The 14,620-nt window shown below is 39.9% G+C and overlaps 1 protein-coding gene across 3 annotated transcripts in view; it reads left to right on the plus strand.

The window, feature by feature from the left end:
- LOC124161497 (protein FAM13A) overlaps window positions 1-14,620 on the plus strand; it is a 395,360-nt gene that overhangs the window by 184,325 nt on the left and 196,415 nt on the right. The window contains exon 1 of one of the 3 annotated variants that reach the window (XM_046537831.1): window positions 5,873-6,123. The exons of the other annotated variants lie outside the window; for them this stretch is intronic. The gene's annotated coding sequence lies outside the window, so the exon portion shown is untranslated. Of the gene's footprint in view, window positions 1-5,872; window positions 6,124-14,620 lie in introns of those variants that run through there. 3 annotated transcript variants of the gene reach the window in all.

Consider the following 14,620-nt stretch of genomic DNA (forward strand, 5'->3'; position numbering starts at 1 on the left):
TCGAGGGGATTGCATATAGGAGGCCCAATTCAATCCCATAGAAGGCTGATTTCTGTTGCCACTTCGGTCGCATTAAATCGGCTTTCAAAAATGTCCGCGGTGTGGTGATGAGTGCATTGCGATCCACTTTTCCCCCACATTATGCAGTATAATGTTTTTAATTGCTTGGAAGATCATTGAAATTTATGAATTTCATAGATAGCATCATCATATGTATAAATTTCGGTTAACATCCTTAATTATTCCTCATTTCCCCGTGAAACTCGGATCAATTTGTCCGTCAGCGACACGAGTGGCGACTTTTGTAAACCCATTTAAATGCGCGGTGGGTGACAACACTTTTAGAGGCCTAGTTGAGGATCCTCTTTTGTTATTTTCGTGGCCTACTTCCTCACCCATATTTTTATTCATCCTGTTGGCCTGCTTATTGTGATTTTAGTAGTTTTATCCGTTTTGTGTGGTAGTCTAATCAGGAAAACAATTATAATTATTTACATTAATCATCTCCGTATCACGAGTAACTCATTTTATGAATAACAAGTATAAAAAGTAACATATTTGCATGAATATTTATTTTGCTCTAGGATAGCCTTCAAAAGTAAAGAAAGTAGGTATCATGTTCTGCTCTGAAAACAAATTTCATTTTGACAAAATATAACTTGTCAGCGATACAAAATATAAATTCTCGGTTTTAAGGTAGATAATCATAGCGAGGATATACAGGAAAAAATGTTTTGATAACAAAACATTAAAATAATAAATATCATTGACACATAAATATAATTTTTAATACAATTCGTTACGAACACTGGTTTTAATAGAAAATGTTTATGAAAACAAAAACGTGAAATGATTAACGAACTTAGGTCCTGGTCTTCAATTAAGACTAAAGTCTGTCTTTAAATGATCGGAGGGATTGTGATTTTTTTTATAACCGGAATCTAGATGCGGTAAGTTATATATAGATGCGGTAAGTATATATTAAAGCAGGCTTGTGGAATTTGAAGGCGAAGCTTAGAACGGGTGGGCATCGCAGTAACTCTCTTTCAGGGGGAAAATTGTTCGTAAAGGTATGGAGGAGACTGGTTTTGGAATATAGAGAAGAGAGAAGATTCCAGGGAGCAATTTCTTCGACAATGCAGAGGTAACCAATCCAGATCAATGTAGAACTTGGACAAATTTTCATCTTAACTTAATTCAAAAAAGAATCTTACGCCGGAGTCAAGTAGATGTTGCAATTTTTTTAAAATTTCATTATTAACTAATACACAATAATAAATAATGGTAGAGATTACACGATTAACAAGCACAATTCTATTGGAAACAGGAGGTTTTTTCTTTCTATTTGATTTTTCTCGCAATAGATTTGTCCAGTCTATTCTGCCACACCATCCTCTCCCTGTTCGTATCCAATTCATTTCGAATTTCTTTCTATTTTGGTACTAATTGATTTCATTCATGTAAATTCATTCCTCACGATAACACTCATTATTTATCTTATTATTTATTTCTATTTTATTTGATCTTGTTGATTACCTAATGTTATCTCACGCGATATGGCATTCATAAATGCGTGTAAATATTATATATCGTATATTAGCGACTAAAATTAATGCTGTCATTGGTATGACGTCACTCGCTATGACGTTCACGTGTATTTCCCGTTGTTTCTGTCGTAAATTATTCTACTTATTATTCGTGCTGAAATTTTCATTTATTCGGTTTTTTTTTATTTTGGGAGACTTTTAGTTCATATGCATTTCACTTGGAACGCAATTTGATAAAATTTCTGTAAAATCCATTTCATTTAATGACTTCAAAATTATTTTAATTGGATTGAGAGGTGACTAATTTTGTTCGCTTACATTTGCGAGGCGATATTGGCGAGGTTCTGGAATATTCATTTATCATGCTTCCTTTGAAAATATATAACAATTTTGGTTGTCGTTTCTCCCCTTGAGGCGTCTATTTATTACATAAGGCGATTTTACCATCTCCTCTCTCCCCCTTAGTGAGATAACTTGAGATATGGCCTCTAACCTCACCCACTTATCTCACGTGTAATCGTTCAAAATGTGTATTTCCGGTGTAAATACGTTGACTTATGCTTCATTGCGTTGTATTTATCGGAGTAAAAATTGTTTAGTTATTTTTATTTATGATTAGTATTTAAGATTACTTTGAGCGTAATTTCATACTATTTATTGCGGAAAAACATCACGTGATACTTGCCAGGATCACGGATTACTCAACCAATCTCCCCCGCGAGACATTGGGTGAGAATCGGCTTGACCCCTCTCCCACCTAAACTCCTCACGTAATTAATGGATGCCCCTTTTATGTGTCCCCGATTCCAAGGCTTGTACCCAATGTGACGTCATATGAGGCTTTAACATCAGGTTAGAGCCCCACTCGTGTATTTTCAGGTCCGACAGAATCGATAAATTAAGAGAGATATTTTTCTGAACGGATAGATATGGAAATTCGTTTTCCCCCAAGCCATAAAGGATCTAATAAAGGACTTTAATAAATCCTAGTCGTAATTTTGTATGAGCATTTGCTTTTTATACGGCGGATAGGCATGTTTTTACATACCTGACGGCTGGTGTCCTAACACCCCGTGCCACACGCTTTTTTAGGCGGCTTGCGGGTTCTTATGTAGATGTATGAGATAAGGTGTCGTGTTGATGTGTAGCACGTGGTCGAAAGTCCTTGGACACATGCTATTTCCCCTCTGTTTTTTTTAGGGAGAAACTTCAATCTACTCAGTTCCCCGTTCATTCTCACCTTTAATTTCGTTAACTCGCGTTGTTGTTTTTCTTCGTATCCGTGGAGGTGGCAATTAGGGAAGTGAAATCGAAATGGAAGGCTTCGGGATCGAATCTTGACGCCATATGTATGGATGCTTTCAGCCAAAATGGAAGCAATCCGATCGCCATGGGCCGTGCATGAAGCCGTAAATGGAGCGTGCAAATGCTCTGTCCCACATACATTGAAAGTGTTTGGTTCACACGTTATTGTGGGGCTTGTTGAAGTGGTGGCTTCTGTCCATTCCCATCGATACGACGCCTCAAGTTTACCTCCATGTGCGTGCCGTTACACGTGACACATTTCTCATTCTTCATCTCTATGTAATCCGTAATTCGATTTTGCTTATCCCCATGAGACCTCTATTTCCACAGCCTGGCCAGACCCAGCGCGTGAAATTATATAATTTCTCCCGGGTAATATGGTGAAAAAATCACTCCGACCCGAAATCGCGGAACATTATTAGTATTCGATAGTTAAAAGTGAAAGATTATTTGCGGCGAAATCAACCTCATTCAGCCATTCGGTCATAATTTTCAGACAAAATGAGGCGATAGTTGCCGTCTACTTTCCATGTGTTGATGTAGGTTCCTGTCCATTTACACGTTCACTGAGTGAAGGAAATGCTCCCCGGGGTGAAGAAGGCAATGAACCACACTTAAAACCCAGGTGCAAGGCCGGGGAGTAGCTGAAGAGCCGCAACCGAGCGAAGTATAGGATCCGGTGCAGAAAGACTCAGCCCTTGAACTTAATAAATACAATAGGCAGCCCTGCGATCCGTGAAAAAACTGCTACGGGCGTCCAGGAAGCGTTACTGTGATGTTGAACAAATTAGGCTGGGAGCCGCTGGAGACTCCGAGACCACGTGCCTAGATTTCTTGATTGAGCATATATATATCTTTCAGAGCAACGCGGAGACATCATATTAAAAACCCCACAATGTATTACCAAGTCCGACGGAAACGTTAAATTAAGAGAGATATTTTGTCGGATAGATAGGTATGGAAATTCGTTTTTCCCCTGACATACAAAGTAATAATGAATGCTAGGCAGAGCTATGTTGGAGCATATCTTTTTTTATTTCTTTACTAACACGGCCATCCGCACGCCTTTTGAGGAGGCTTTCGGGGTAATATGTACTTGTAGTACATAAACCCACTCGACTCGAGTTCATGACTTCCTTAACTCATTTACGAAAGGGCGTCAATTTATCGTTGCAAATAGCACGATGGGTAAGCGACCGAGCGAAAAACGGGAGAATCTGTTTCCATTGATTTTTAAGATCTATCACTATCAAAATTAAAAAAAAAATAATAAATAAACGAGCCCGTTGTGAATAATTTAGTGACCAGGAGTGCAGCAGATCTTGGTCTTCTTATTCTTCTTCTTCGTCTTACATGTATTGGGAGAAAATTCTAAAGTTTCCCGGCGTGTAATGTTGATAAATTGTAGTCGGTTTTGCAGGCGGTTATCTTCCCTTTTGATGACGACGCTGCGATAGCCGAGTCGCCTATCTTCCTCCAAACCCAGACATGAGGACGCCGGCCACTTGAACAACGAAATGTTGACATCAATGGAGAATCTGACCCGACTGAAAACCCGACAAAACTTTATTCGTTAATTTTTTTACATTCTGTAATTGGTTTTCCATCCCTTATTTTTTGGAATCACCGGTGCGTTGAAAAAGTCCGGCCTTGCTGTTATATAACCCCAGCGTTAAAGTGTTAAATAGCGTGATATTTACGTGTTCCGCTTGCCGCGTGCGATTCCATTCGTGAAGGGTTGATCCCTGTCTGCTCCACGCATACCCTCTCCTTTCACCGTTGCGGATATATGTTTCCCTGCTCTCTTGCTGGGCTGATGACTCCCTCTCACCCCCTCCCTCCCACTCACACTTCTCCCACGCTCCTCACATTTCACACTCACTGTGTATGTGTTGCTATTTTATATCCTCTCCCTCTCTCCGGGTCAACTCCCCCTTCCCTTTCGTTCCCCTATCGAACCCTTTTCCCCCTTCCCACCCCCCCCCTCCGCCTGCTCTTTACCTTCGCACCCTTTTGTGCGCAGGAGCAGTCACTGCGCCGCTTCAACTCTATACTCTCTCTCTCCCCTTTACCCCTCCTCCCCCTTACTGCTCCCTGCTGCACCTCCCCTCCCCCACCCATTCTCCACAGAGATGCCACATAAGGTATGAAACATCGAGTGGCCGATGTTGGGATGTATATCAAAGTACTCACTCGCTGAAAAATAACTTCATCGGTTTCAGTGAATTTTAGGTTACTGACTTTTTTTCACCAGGACCAACGGTATAAAGTTGTGTTGGAAAATTTCTAGTAAATTTAAACTTCATTAAATTTCAGACTTTCACCAGATTTCAGTGGTAGCGGGGATAATTCGTCTCCTTGCAAACCGAAGGTCGCGGGTTCTAGTCCCGCCCGTATGTCGAGGGTATGGGTGTTTTTTAAATGTGTTTAGTCTACTTTACTTGATATCTCTAATTTAGAATTGCTTGTAATTGGGGCCGCCTGAAAACAATAGAGAAATAATTCTTATTATTCCATTTAGTTTCCTCCAATATTCCAAGAAGGTCGATTTTTTATGCATTCGTAATAAGTATTTAATCCTTATTTAGTGGAGTTTTCATTGCCTCAAATTTTCATTGCAATACCACACGTAATTATTCCACGCAGTGCTGCAAGTGTTTTGTTTACATCGGGCCTTGAGTTTCACCTTTCATTCGGTATCTCCGATGCATCGGCGAAAAGTATCTGCAGCGCTTTGATATGTCGGTATCGATGTAGCTTCCGCACCCCCACTCCGCGCCCTTCCTATGCTCCCCGACCGCACCTCCCTGCTCCCCCTTACCCTGGGGAAGCGAGTGACTGACCCGCTCTGAGGGCCCCTGGCTTGTGTGCTGAGAGGGAACGACTCCTCCCACCCCTTTTCCTCCTCCTCCGCACCACCCCCGCCTCCCGGCAGAGCGAGCTCCACGCCCCACAAGACCTCCACCGTACCGCGCAGAAGCCGTGGAAGCGGGAGAGTGAGTTTTGAGCCCGAAAAGGAAGTCTCCGGGATAGAGAGAGGTAGGGGCATTCCTTCGAGGGACGGTACTTGTGCACCCGGTTGCGAAAACGCCGTCTTAATTCTCGGGGCCGGGGAAGTCGCGTTTTTTTCGAGCCGTGTGGTCTCGCCGGCATCGCCCGAGGCCGTCTCCCTTCTTCCTCTCCCTGCGAAAGTGTCGTCGGACCGTCCAGAGGTTTTACCGTTTCGGAGGGATTCGAAGAGGGGACGGCAAAGGAGAGTGAAATGCGTCATGTGAGTGTTGGATCCAGTCTTGCTTGTCTTACTTACTATGTTCCCGCGCCCGCGCTTTTTTTATTCCTTGTTGTCGCATTGTTGTTGTGCTACACGTTCCCGCCCTTGCTGTTTGTGTCTGTCGCCGTCCGCCCCACTCTGCCGTTCCAACTGCGGGCTTCAACCCCGGTGATTGTGCCCGCGCCCCCCGGTGACCGGAGCAAGGTCGATAACGTGGGAACTGCGGGTGTGTTGTGCCTCCAGACCCCTTCGCGACCGCCTCCGAATTCGTTCTGCCTTTCTCCACTTCTCTCCATCTATATAGATACGAGTAAAAATACTTGAGGTCGTTTGATGAAGTGCATTTGCCTGCGCGATCTTTGGCGTGTAATCTCACCGAAAGGCAAATTTGGGCTGAGTGAATGGAAGGAATCTGTCACTCTTTCAATTGGTAAGGTCGTTTCTTGCATTTGCGAAGTGCATTTGTTAGCAAAATCTCTAGGTGTCAATCTGCAAATTTTGTGGAAACATGGGCTGAGCGAATAGAAGTTTATTCTGCCACTCTATCCTCTAGATAGGTCGTTTCGCAAACTGCATTTGTCAGCGTAACCTCTAGTGTACCAAACCTCAAATTTTGTGGAAGCTAGATCTAAGTTGAGTGCACGAATGGAAAACGCAGTAAACTTTTATTCCTTTAGGGGAAGCACGTAATTTCGAAGTCGCACTTTCGTGAAAAAACAATTATGTGCACCGTGGGAACCGGCCTTGACAATGGTCGCGGGCGACATCTCTTTGTAAATCCAGCTTCAGTTCGCTGAGTCGATAATCCACCATGAATATTCTGTAGGCCTTGATGCCTAAAAATAGGGATTTACCATTTGTGATAATGATTGCATTAATTCAGGGTCAGTTATTAATCTAAAAATGCACGCATCATGATACTCATTAGTGATCATCGCTTACACCCGATTATTTACAATTTCTTATGAAGGCATTGCCACTGGTTCACGGTACGTTAGTTGACACACTTCACTAGACACTAGACGTGACTTGCCTTTTTAAGATATGGGATGATTTCGTATAATTCTTTTTCTTTCGAATGAAAAGGGTTCCTGGAACTCGTAATATCGCTTTAAGTGCTTCGTCTTACTGAGGATCGTGAACATGAATGTTCCAGAAAGACCGAAACAGTGATTTTAGATTCGGTTGGCTGCGAAACGGTATTCAAGTTTTATAAATTTGCCCCCAAAACTCTCTCTCTCTCTCAGGGTACCTCTTTACTTACCAAGTCCTCATATCTTTCGGCTTTCTAGATCACGTTCACACGTCTAATTTCAGTTGGACCGATTGGATATGGCTGGATAGCCGAAATCAAGCGGCATTAATTTTATTTATACGGAATAAAACTATAGAATTGTGGAATGAGTGTGCCTTTGCGTTTATCAGCAATGGCAGCCATTTACTCCATTGAGACCGCAGCGGCTGTGTTTACTATCCTTATTTCAGTCTTGATCGATCCATTCCAATTTTTTGTGAAACTATTTAAATGCTATCATAGAATATCAATAGACTTAATGAGTATGAGCGTGATTTAAGCGTGGAAATTTATTTCGACGACATTGATATAAATTAGTGTTCACATTATGCAGAAAATTTCTAGGAAATAGTAAACTATTCTACGCAATACACCCCTGTTTTTCTTCTGTTTTATAATTATTTTTGCATCGATTTTAAAGGCCTTTCTAGGTGTTTTGCGTATTATTCGACCTTATATGCGGACCTTGATGGTTTCAGCTTCATCCTCCTTCCTTGCTGGTTTATTGAGCCGCGCCATTGCATTCACCTGTGCTCTGCGGAATTGGTTCCGCTCCCCAAATGTTTTGCACCCCTTTTTTCCTGTCTGTTTTGTGTCCCTGAATTCTTCTCGTACCCGGATACCTCCCGTCTCGCCGTCGCCGTCTCGGCTGGCTCCATTCCCCCTTGTCCCTCCCTCCCTCTCGGTGTCGAATTATCTCCCATTGCTCCTTCGTCACTTCCTCTCCGGACGCTCTACATCCTAATCTCTTGTTGTCATGGCGGAGTCGACCGAAAACATTGCGACCGGGAACCGCAAAATCCAAAAGGAAACCCTCTTATCTTTTCGCGTGTTTTTTTTGCATTCTAACATTTCTCACTAGGAATCAGTTTCCTCTTGGTATATTTGTATTTCTCATAAGGATTCATTTATATCTAAATATTGCCCCGCAAGCTGCCTCAATAGGTGTTTGACGGGGGGTGTCAGGACACAAGCCAGAGTTGTTTGAATCCGCCATGACAACGGAAGATTTTTTGGAACAAGTATCACCTTAGGATTACACGTGGACATCGAAACTAATCCTAAACATAAAACGAAATTGATTAGTTACTACAATATATTGTATTATTATCGAGCAAAGGAAATTAACGCCTCATGATGGAAATGAATATGCGAAAAATACGATAATATTAGTGTTGCTAAATTCTCAGGAGAAATAAAAACATACCTTCATAAGTGAAGAAATATATTCATTATGTGGTTTCCTCGGTGTCTCAATAATATTATAGTTCCTTGTGAATATCGACGTTTTTTCCTATTTTACTACTTACTTGTTTCAACGCGCTCGCGTATTCCTTAGATATACTACATGGTCGATCATCTCATGTCGTCATGGTGGATTCAACGCAGCATTGCGGCCAGGAGCCGTGAATCCAACCGTACCCTCGTTAATTTTTATTACCTTGCCCCTCAATTGTGGAATATTTTCTTCTAAACTCCCATTGTATTATTTATATTACTCCTGGTTTCGACGCCCGAAAGTAATTTTTAGGTTTAACGTGCAAAAATAGCGAAAAAATTATTTTATTCAGAAAAGAAGTGGATTCACTGAAAAGTGACGACGCGGATTCTTTTGCATTTAGAGACTGAAGATGACACGAAAGCGTTGAATTATTTAAATGTTAAATGATTCAGTGGGAATTAAAAATCAAAATCTTCTATCCCTATTAGCAGCATTTTACGCATCTCGACTTCCTCGGTTGAATTATTAAACGAAAGAAAGTTTGAAGACTTGAGTTTACTTGGTTAGTCAGTATTCTTTTCGATACGCAAAGATGAATGAGAAATTCTTGAAATCATATGAATGTAAAATACCCCGGCTTTCAGTATTATTTCTTGTGTTGCGAGGGTTTCACATTAACTGAAGAGTAAGATTGTTATATAAGTGCGAGATGATAGTGTAAAAATATGCAGGCGTGTTTCAGAATTTTTATCTGAAATAATGCCTCTCATTTAATTTCGAAATAAAAATTGTAGACTATAACTGGACTTAGAGTTGGAGGCCATGAAAGTCTTCTCATTTATCCGGCCGGTTTGCATGGATTGTAGCTGCCATCTTGTCGTCACTTTTCAGCAGCTCAAATTCTGTTGCTGCGAGATTCGTTTGTTTCAATATTCATCGTTTGCTTTTAGAATCAACAGATTTTGTGCTATTAGCAACTGTGCTTGAGATTTTTCTATGTTTGAAACGCTATGCTAAATTTGTTTACTTCAGTTCCTCGAATGTTGTTGAGCGTATTCGATGCAGATGAGCTGAGAAATCAATTATCAGTGGAGTATAGTAAAGTGTATTAACTTATACTAGTAGTACTTAATAGTAGTGAGTAGTTATAGTAAAGTATAAATTGTATACCTAGGTTATCAGTCCCCATTAGATGTGTACTCTTATATTGCGGACGTTGTTTGACGTTGAACCGTCCGAGAAATTTATACTTCTCCAAGAATGTTAAATTAACATTGGGAAATCGTTATTGTTTGTAGCTCACTTCAATGATTTCGAGGAAGGAAGACTCATCCTCATTGGTGACAGTTGATATTTTTGAGCGCTCTTTGATCATAAACTAAGTTACGCCATCGTATTTCGTAACGCTATTGTGATGATATTATATGGCTCCCAGCCCTTCCCTGCCTTCGCATGTTGCATCGTATTCCTCCTGTAACCATAGTGATTTCCTCCATGCATTGATTTTCACTCTCATTTGGATGTTGCCGTTGCGAAGTTGATTGTTTTTTTTTTCTTTTTTCTTCTATATCATTGTTTTGAAACCTCATCTGATGTCTTCCCTTCGATCAGGCATCATATTGCTGGAAATTTCATGTCCCGCAATTACTTCAACACCCACGTCGATTCAAGATTGTTGTGAATGATCGTAAATCTTGAAAATCGACGCGTCGAGTTGTAACGTATTGGTGCAGCATACTTAATAATCTCCTATGCAAATGTGATTTAGCTGTCGATTACTTCAATAAATGGGAGTAATAATTAAATTTTAATGTCCCACTCAATATATTTACGAAATTGTACCCTTGAGGATACCGTGCTAGCGTAGAAATGATTTTGATGTAAAATGCATCTGCCTATCGTACGGGGTTCAATATTTCTCTCAATATGTCATGGTCATTCCTTGATGTCATTTCTTCAGGAATTATAGTAAATATTTAGAATTAGAATCTTGTAAAATCACGAATAGCGGTCTAAATGCCTGTTTTAGAGGGTATATTAACCCTTACGAGTTAATGTCTAAATGCATGAACGCGAAAATGAACACGGAAATGTACCTTGTAACCACCCTACTTGTGCGAATGCATTTACATAAAATAGAATCGGTTCTAATTTGGTTCATGCATTCGTACATGTTCCGCTCCGATCCACAAAAATCGTTCATGCATTCACACATTAACTCGTACGTGTTAATGTACCGTGTAAACTGGCTTTAAGGCATTATGATGATGTTGGCGGCTATTCACTTGCAAAAACAATTGCTCATTTTTTTGTTCTGTTTACCGATTTATATTGTTTCTTTCTTCGCCATCTGTTAAATGTCTCACTATGGTGTCCATATAAACCTCTTGTGTTCCGAGCGTTTATAATTGCTTATAGGCTGTCCTCCGTGAAACTATTTATGTCTTTAATGAGCACCCTCTTCCCCACGGTATCCTTGTTTCCTCCCCAAGATAACCTCGCTTATTTTTCGCCAACCCTGATAGCCTTCCACGCGCCTGCTCGTCTCTAATCTCAGCTTCTATTCTTGCTTATTCGTTTTTTATAACACGAGCGACCCTTGAGTCACCGGAGTCGTTTTATTCTCCTCTTAATGGCTTTCATTAGAGGCATTTTGTATTCATTTCCCATAATCTAATCGTCTGAATTTCTTCGTGCATGACAGGCATAAACTGCTTAGTGCTAGAATGGGTGATCCGTCTGAACTTAGGTTCACTATAATTTAATTGATTAATATGAATACATATATTATGAAATGTATATATTATTTATATTTTTTGATCAGTGGCTTCGCGGTTTTAGGATAGCCTCTGGAGTGTTCTATGTTTCCAAATGGACAAAAGTGATATGCTTTGGAAAAATAAATGGAAGCCGTATTTCAAAGTTAATTTATTATGTTAGGGTATGATATGGGCATTTTATTACGTAATAACAATTCCATGCTCCCGGAATAGGGCTCGAATGGGTACAGTAGTCTATCGATGGGCCTCTAAAACGTAGTTCTGGTCCAAATTCGTGGCATATCTGAAGGAAATTCGAATTTTAATCGCCATTAAATAAGTACTCCTATTTTCGGACTCTCATGTGTATAACATAAGAACCAATTTAATTTTTACGGATAAGTTAATATATAAAAGTGCCGTCTTGGTACCTCATTTTACATTTGGAAATGAAAGAAAGTATCGTACCTCTGTTCCTTCTTACCTAGCCATCCATATTGAATGATTTTCGTCGTTTCCAAAAAACGCTGCGAAGATTAGTATATAATCCTAGAATGTGTTCATTATGCATTTATATTTTAGAATACATTTCCGATGCATTACTTCTATCAAATTTCTCAGTATGAAATCAACACACAATATGAGTGAAACTCCTTATGCGATACGCAAAAGGGAATATTGCAATGTGCCGTAATTAATTCTGTAAAAATTATTTTAAAAATCCAGTCTTTCTCCGTATTAGCAACGAATTAAAATATTTGAAATAATTCCGTGATTCGTGATTCCTCCAAATTTTGGTGGTACCATTTTTGGTTTGGGGATATATGACTCGAAAAATAGATTTCTGAGACTAAAATATTCGGTTTTTCTCTCTCAAAGCTATTGTTTTAGAGATAGTGCAGGTCGTAGATTGACCGGGTATATAACGCATTCATAACTGTCTTCATAGTCTAACTCATCTCGTAGGCATTGCATCGGGTGGGCACGGTGACTATTGATTTTTTGTGGGAGTTGGTGCATCAGTGCAGCTTCAACGAAAAATCAATAATCGGTGAAAGTGCATCCGCGTTTGGCTTTAACCTCTTGTTCAGAAATTTAAATTAATGTCGGGAATATTAAATTTACCTGTCTGATCAATCGGTGTGTTGGGGTTAACGTTTTCGCATTGACCTGGTCATGGATAATTATTGAATATTGCTGATTAGTTTTCCCAAGGGATGAAAGCGAAGCGAATAATATTCATACTTTGGCAGGTAATGAGCATCTCTCTATAACGATACCTCCACTGCACAAACGTTCAACAAAATGCCCATCGAATCAGATCCGCTCATCTAGAAGCCCTTATTGAACTAGATGAGGGGATTTGATTCGGTGGGCGATTGCTGAGCATTTTTGCTGTGGAAGTATCGATTAATACCTTTATTTTTGGCTCTATTTGGTTTAAGCATTGTATTTTATGTTTTACGTATTTTTGGAAACGGTGCCGATTCGTAATGGCTATTTGGTGTGAAACGTATTTTGAATTTCTTTATGATTAAAAACGTTTGGGCTATGTCGCCGCGTCAATTCTTGGGTGGCCCCAACGTTTCCCGACCGATGCTGGTCGCTTTTTCAAGGGATTATCCCTAGTTGGGGCCACCCAAGAATTGACGCGGCGACATAGCCCAAAAGTATTAATCATAATGACGAGCACCCGCGAAAGTTTTAACGAAGTATTTTGAATTTCGTTGGATATATACGCTGGTTATATTTAGGTGATCATGCCAATTGCTGTGGACACATGTCCTAAAATGAGTTAGTTCTACCACGGCCGTCTTTCTACAGTGTAACACTGATTACCAGCCCCCAATTATTTGCTTACAGTCAGCATTGAGTAATAATTTTTCGTATGCTTAATTTACATGATTACGCATTTATTTAAGAGTTTCATTACACGTTTATTTTTGTCTGTCGGGAAAACAGCCCATCGCCTGCCGAATTAGGTGGGCAGTTTCGCGAACTGTACCCGTATGAGATGCACGTTGGAAGATTTACTGTGCCCATTATTCTCTAGCGTTAATCCGTCGGTGTGAGTTAAAAATTAGAGAACCAGAGATGCAATGACAGACCTTAGTAATCCTTAGAAATAAAATAATCAAGCTGGGCCTTCCGGTTTTCCATGACTGACTTGAACGAATAAAATGTCTTTTTTTGCTCTTTGAATGAAAATTTCTTCTGGTTATATCAGATGAAAAAGGTGAAAATTATATCCTGACCGTGTCATCAGTTTTCGCACTGTGGCGCAGTTGTAAAATATTGGTAAATTTTTCTCTAATGACGTGACCTAAATCTATGAACTGTTTCCTTGAAGGATTTTTTTTACTATTTTCACTAGTTGTTGTTTTGGTCGAACTGTGGGTGCTGCTATTATTTCCACGTGTAGGGCCAACTTCATGATTATGCATTTCGAAAAAGAATCATGTAGGTTAGAATATTTTGAACATTTTCGTATGGAAGTGTTCCAATACTCTGCGTACAATTGCTGATTCGAGCCTATTCGTTGCAATTACTCAGCTTGAGATGTCAATATATAGAGCCAGTCTGATATGGAATACGGGTCCAAGTAAGAGGTTAGCAGTGAGACTGTCTGATATCGAATATGGATCCAAGAAATCTGCATCAATCGCACCTCTTGATTTTAGACTAAACTTAATGGTTTCTCTCTAGGGTTGCTGACTCGCTTTATAATGAAAACTTTATGTTGAATTTATTTAAATAGCTCACTGTAAGGGCGAGGAACAAATAGAAATAGGAATTGAGAAAACAAAAACAGAAAAAGGGACATCGCCAATATTATTAACAAGAACTTTACCATCATCTTGTGTTAGTGCCTGAATCTAAATTAATAAGAGAAAATGAGAGTTGAAGCTCAGTGTTGACTCTTTGCTTCAAGTGTCTCGTTGAATGACAGGAATTTCGATGTTGAATTCTTTCATTCGGCGATCACTTTTTTGAATCTTGAAGTCGGGGCTAGTTTTATTTTTTAGTATTTGGCCTGGCTCAAAAAAAGAAGATCTCTCTGTATATTGAAGTTTTTAAAATTCTTATCATTTCACCACAGTGCCACACGAGGGTGGTTAATACTAAAGTTTTACAAACAACTTATACAAAGCTGGAACTTGAGGACAGCCATCGCATTGAATGGTAAAGTCGTTCACGAAATTGATGCAATTGTAGTTGTAT

Source organism: Ischnura elegans, chromosome 6 (genome assembly GCF_921293095.1).
Source record: "Ischnura elegans chromosome 6, ioIscEleg1.1, whole genome shotgun sequence".
Taxonomy (NCBI): domain Eukaryota; kingdom Metazoa; phylum Arthropoda; class Insecta; order Odonata; family Coenagrionidae; genus Ischnura; species Ischnura elegans.